Here is a 6,203-nt window from a genome sequence, read left to right on the forward strand (position 1 = left end):
TTTGAAACTACATCACACCTCTACAAAGTTTGCTAACTCACTGAACATTTCCTAATGACAGATTTAGTAATACCTATTTAGTAAGTGCTTACTATCAACATGCAGGAACTACAATATGGACTTTATGTGCATTATCTTGCTTGCACCCACAGTCATTATTACTGCTTCCATTTTTTAGGTGAAGAGATTTTAAGCTCAGAGAGGTTAAGTAACTTGCTTGAGGTCACACAGTTAACAGGTGATAAAGCCAAGGATTTGAACCCAGAACTGACTGACTCCAAAATCTAGGCTTTTAGCCACTAAAATTTAGGGGCAGAAGTAGATTTGCTTAAGAACTGGTATATGCATTTTACTTGTAAGTCAACTAGGTGTCAAATTCCTTGAAGTAAAGATGCTATATTTGAACTGATTTTTAAAATACTACCGTTACTTCTATTTGCTTATATTGAACTGATTGTATTTTTCTGTGTAGCAAAATTATCACCAAAGTGGTGTATTTTATAGTAAACATCAACAATATATTAAAAAATCTAAACATGAAATTTTAAAGTATACAAGTGGATGTATTTGTTTTTCATGCATCTCTCACAATGGTATTAGAATTTTGGATGCATATTCTGCTTGACCCATGCACATGGTCTGGCATAGATTTTATATTATCAGGCATTGTTGCTTTGTGAAATAAATGAGTATCATGAGGATAAATGAGAATGATGATGTGGGTTACTGATTTCCAGAGGTATCTAAGATGGCTCACCATAAATCATAAATTATATTTTATTCTTCTATTTTAACATTTTAATCATAACTCTCTAGTCCTAAGGTGGTGTATTATGCCCAAGAATTTTATAATCTTAATTCATTAAAGTGTCCTTGGAGATAGCAGTCAGATAAAATAGTAATTCACCTCTTAGGAGTTGGACCAACTAAAGCACTTGTGAATTTACTAAGGAAATGGAGTTGAAGGTTCTAGAAAGCACTTTCACCTCATTAGTAAGTCCCACCAGCAAAACTAGTGCCGGTGGCCCCATGATCTAGTGTGGGAGTCCACAAACTGTGGCCCCTGGGCCACATGACCTGTCACCTGATTTTCCAGGTACAAGAGCCAAAGATGGGACTTACATTGTTAAATAGTTGAAAAAAAATCAAAAGAAGGGTAACATTGTTTAATATATGAAAATCATATGAAATTTGAATTTCAGTGTCCATAAAGGAAGGTTTTTTTTTTTTTGGAATGAAGCTACTATGCTCATTTGTTCACGTATGTCTATGGCTGCTTTTGTGCCACTGTGGTGGTTTCCACAAGGACTGTATGGCCTACGAACCCTAAAATAGTCACTACTTGGCCCTTTTTAGAAAAAAGTGTTATGACCTCTGATTGGGAGCATGACCTTCACTTCTTTAAAGTGGTGCTGGACACAAAAAAGTAGCTATGCCAACACACTGCATTCATTTTCAAACTGGAAAACTGCCATCACTCCCTCTCAAACATTTACTGAGCATGTGCTACTATGACATGGTCTCTGGGGAAGGCATGTGAGATGCGGAGCTCGGTAAGACACAGCTGCTGCTCTTAAGGAGCTTGCTGCCTAGAATTAGAGAAAACATACACTGAAAACACAAAAGCCATAAGCCAGGATGACAGAGGGATCAGGGAAGCCGGTGCTTACCATGAGAATGGGTTAAATCTTAATGACATAAGTCTTTGACATGATCATTCTGTAAATGGAATAAAAGTTAGGAGTCAAGTTAATGATCACTTCTGTGTCACCTGGGACCTATTTATTGAAGAAGTAGCCATTTGAGGGTTCTTCATTCTTTGAATGAAAACGGAGAATCATGAGGCTTCCCACACACAAATAAATTTTAAAAATTTCTTTACAAAGAAAAAAGAAAAAGTTGTGTCTAAAGGTGTAGACATTTGTCGAGAGTTGAGGGGACTGTGAGAGATGAGGTCACCGGTGGCCAGTTAATTGCATTTTTTGGAATCCTTCATAATGATCTCATCGGCATAAATTCTGTTAGTGTTTTACTGTAATGACATAAACCTTGATGAACTCATTTCATATGTATAGGGCCATCTTATCCCCCTTATTCAGTGCTGTTCTGCATTTTCCGTCATTGCCACCTCACTTCCAGAAGCAGCAATCTGAAGATGAGCCCTTCTGAAGCAAGGACTAATAATGACCTGTTGGAGCAGTTGGGTTTTCCACCACACATGCACCTCATTTATCACTGGGTCTTTTATTTTCAATCATTTTGGATCTCCACTTGCTCTACTACCATTTGCCTAATAGCTCAGAGAGGTATTAGATAACTGCTGCTATCCCTTTTTTACAGACAACAAAAGGAGGTGAAATCGGAGCAGTAAACATGTCTAGTATTAGACAGAATAAGCCATTAGAGAAACCTGGATTCAAGCCACGCGTATCAGCTGATGTTCAGCAAAAAACTGTTTCCTTCTCCACCTCGACCATGTCCTGAGCTTTCAGAACTATGCTTGACGTGTGCAAGGTCTGCGTAAGTATTTGATGACTACATGGGATCATTGCCAACTCTTTTATCAGAAAGTTATTGGTCTTTCTCTTACTATTTTTATATAGATGACTTTTTAAAAAAAATGAAGGTACCAGGGAGTGAACCCAGGACCTCGTGCATGCTAAGCATGTGCTCTACCACTGAGCTATACCCTCCCTCCAACACAGATGTCTTTTTTAAGACTCAGTATGACTATCCCCAACAATTAAGATTTATTAAGCAATGACCACATGCCCTACACTATTAGATGTTATAAAAGATCAAAGAGAAGTATCATACAGGTCTCATTCTTGGTGAACGTGTGATCTTTTCAGAAGTCAAAGAACCATTTAAGAAGTAATTTGCAAAAAAACTCCAATTATGACCATCAATTAATTTTAAAATTCTCTCTATGGGAATTCTCTGATAAGTGCACAAAAGGTTGACACTGGATTAAGGAGATCCTTCTTTGTGGTTATAGGCTATCCTTCAGAAGGACAAATTGTCCTGCTGTACCTTCTTCAAAGAGCCTAAGAGACAACAGGAAATAAAGGAAAGAAGATGGAGTGAGGAGACATGAGTTCTGGTCCCACTTCTGCCATTGGTTGACTCTGAACAAATCAGACAGTTCACTGAGCATCACTTTCCTCACCTGGAAAACAGGGTGTAGCAGAAATAGTGCTCTGGGTTCTTCCTGCACATACACAGGAGGAAGACTACAGTGCATATCCCTCTTGCATCTAGATGACACTGTGTGACTGAACTGTGGCCAATGGAACATGGGCCACTTTCAGCCATGGCCATAAAATGCCCCGTGTGTGATTTTCTACTTTCTACAAAGGACTCTAAAGATCTCTGAGATGGTGCAGAGTCTCACAATGAAAGGAGCCTGGATTCCTAAGTTCACTGTATGAAGATATGCCAACTGGGACATCCAGATCAGACTTTGTGTGGATGAGAATAAATCCTTATTCTATTTAAGCCACTGAGATTTTGAAATTGTTAGAGCAACTAGTCTATCCTGACAAAAATAGGTGTGTTGGCCTAGAGTTATCTTTAAGGATCTTTCTAACATGAGAATTTATATTCTTCTGTAACTCTCCTACAGTCTTTTCTTTTGAAAAATATGAGTGAACAGTGTTTTGACTAGAGTTTCCATTGTCTTCCCTTAAATGAAATACATACAAAACACTGATCTTCCTGTAAGATTTAGGCATCAGACTTACCTCTGTTTTGTGGAACTGACCACAAATGCCTTTGGTATCTGCTATGTTCTGGATGCTTCTGTCCTCTCAAAATTCACATGTTGAAGCCCTAACCTCCAGTGTGATGGTATTTGGAGGTGGGCCCTTTGGGAGATAATTAGGTTTAGATGAGGTCATTGGTCATGAGGGTGGAGCCCCCATGTTGAGATTAGTGCCCTTATAAGAAGAGAAAGAGACATCAGATCTGCCTCTTTTTGTCATATGAGGACACAGCAAGAAGATAGCCATCTGCAAGCCAGGAAGAGGCTTCCCATAGGACAACAAAACTGCCAGGACCATGATCTCAGACTTCTCAGCCTCCAGATTGTGAGAAATAAATGTGTTATTTAAGCCACCCATCTATGGCATTTTGTTATAGCAGCATGAGCCGACTAAAATCTATCTAGTATCTAATTCAAGGAGAGATTCTTTTTCAATTACAATATTGCTACAAAACAACTGAAAAGAATTCTCAGGGGTTTTTGGGTTTCATTTCTGCAAGGAAATTTCAAAAAAAATATGAGGCTGTGAAAATTCTATCAGGCCTGCAAAATTTGCATCAGGGCCAAACTCAAATACCAGCCCACTCCCCTAAGTTCTTCCCTTACTCCCTATATCATAAGAACCCTGGACTCTCAAGATGGGCATGGGATTATTTATGGGCCCACAGAGTCAGAGGGTCCCGAGAGCCAGAGAGATAAACAACCTGGCATAAATGCTGTGCAATTTTCTGGAGCTCCAAAGGAGGTGCCACAGAATTGCAATGCTTCATTCCCCTACTAACTCCCTTCCTCTCTCCTTCCTTCCCTCCATTTCTTCCCACTTCCTCCCTTTGTTTCAGATCTTGATCCTCTGGGCCAGTGCTTATTTATGTGGTTGTACTTTATAGACCAAAGATGAAAATCATAATAAAGGAAAAGGGAAATGAGACTTGATAAGATGCAGCAATTGTATGCGTTTCTGACAGATGATGTTTGCAGTCCAGGATCATTAACTGTACACAGAAATAGCTGTGTTTTTCTAAATAAGTCATCCTCGATATGTGAGTCTATGGCTGTTTAATTTATCATGATACTCTATTGTGGGGCACACCTGTGTGAGTACACACTTCTGGAGATCGCTGTGCATAAATACAGCTAGCTGGATCCCAGTCTGTGCAGTCCTGGCAGTGGTCCAAAAAGGAAATTTTCATTGATCTTCCAGTTTAATTATATCTGTGGCGATATCTACTACCTTGTGAATCATCATGTGGGCTCGTTAGGCACCTGTTCTCTCTCCACTTGCAAGGAAAATGTTTCAATTAGAATAAAAATATGATTAAAGATCTTTCCTCTTCATTTCTTGCCCTAGGTAACTGGGAGGAAATTGACATGAATATGCAGCTAGTCAGGCGGAGAGCAGGTCAAATCACAGACGGGAACTTATTAGCTCTGTTTCATATCTCCCAATGCTCTCCCTCCTTTCTAACCTACACACGCAAGTCAAGCATTCATTATACGGGTGTCATATATATATGTAAATACATATATTTTAACTCAAATGAAGGCTCCACAAATCATAATGAGTCAAACTGTTACATTATTTCTTTTGTCCTGGAAATTCTGATGCAGGGTGGCTCTCAAATCTGGTGCTTTAGAACATCAGATGTACCTGTGGATGGTCAAATTTCCTGGGGCATAAAGAGAAAGGGAAACCTATAAATATTTCATGTATTTATATTCTATAAATATAAACATTTCTGTATTAGGTAACTTTACTTAGTTTATTCTAGTTGATCTTCACACAAACACTGCAGGATGGGTGCTACTAGTTTCACTTCTTTGATAAGAAAATTGAGGCCAACCAATATTCACAGTAAGGTTGGTGTGGTTTCAATGTGTACCAACCCAGACATATAAACTTAAATGCCTGTTGTGGGCCCCTGAGGCTTCATGGGTATTTGTTATGCAACAGAGGCAGGAGACAGATGCCATTAGTCCCACTCTCACATACTGGCTTCTTAGATGGAGAAAGTTGACAAAAGCCTGGAAACAGACAACCTATCAGCATACTTTATCCTCAGTAAGAAGTCTCTCAGTTCCTTCCAGTTTAGATAAGGTATAAATATAACTAAGTCAGTATGATGGGCAGCCTGCTATATATCAGCTGTTTTCCTGTCCTCTGAAGAGACATATCAAGACTATGGTGGGTGATAAGTTAGAGAGAGTTCTGGCAGCTAAGGCTTGGATGGTTAAGAATATATGAAATCAAGAATTTTACTCGGAGAGGACAATCAGCAATTCGAAGAGCAGTGAGCTCTGAGGGTGGGTGGACAAGTCTGCTCCTTCATCTTGCACTCTCCTATGACAACTAAAGGAGTGCTTGGATGGTACTCATCCACTTTGAGCATCAGTTTCTTCACTATTTCTGAGGATTACTACCTAATTCACCTGGATCTAGATG

The sequence above is a fragment of the Camelus ferus genome, chromosome 4, assembly GCF_009834535.1.
Source record: "Camelus ferus isolate YT-003-E chromosome 4, BCGSAC_Cfer_1.0, whole genome shotgun sequence".
NCBI classification, from domain to species: Eukaryota; Metazoa; Chordata; class Mammalia; order Artiodactyla; family Camelidae; genus Camelus; species Camelus ferus.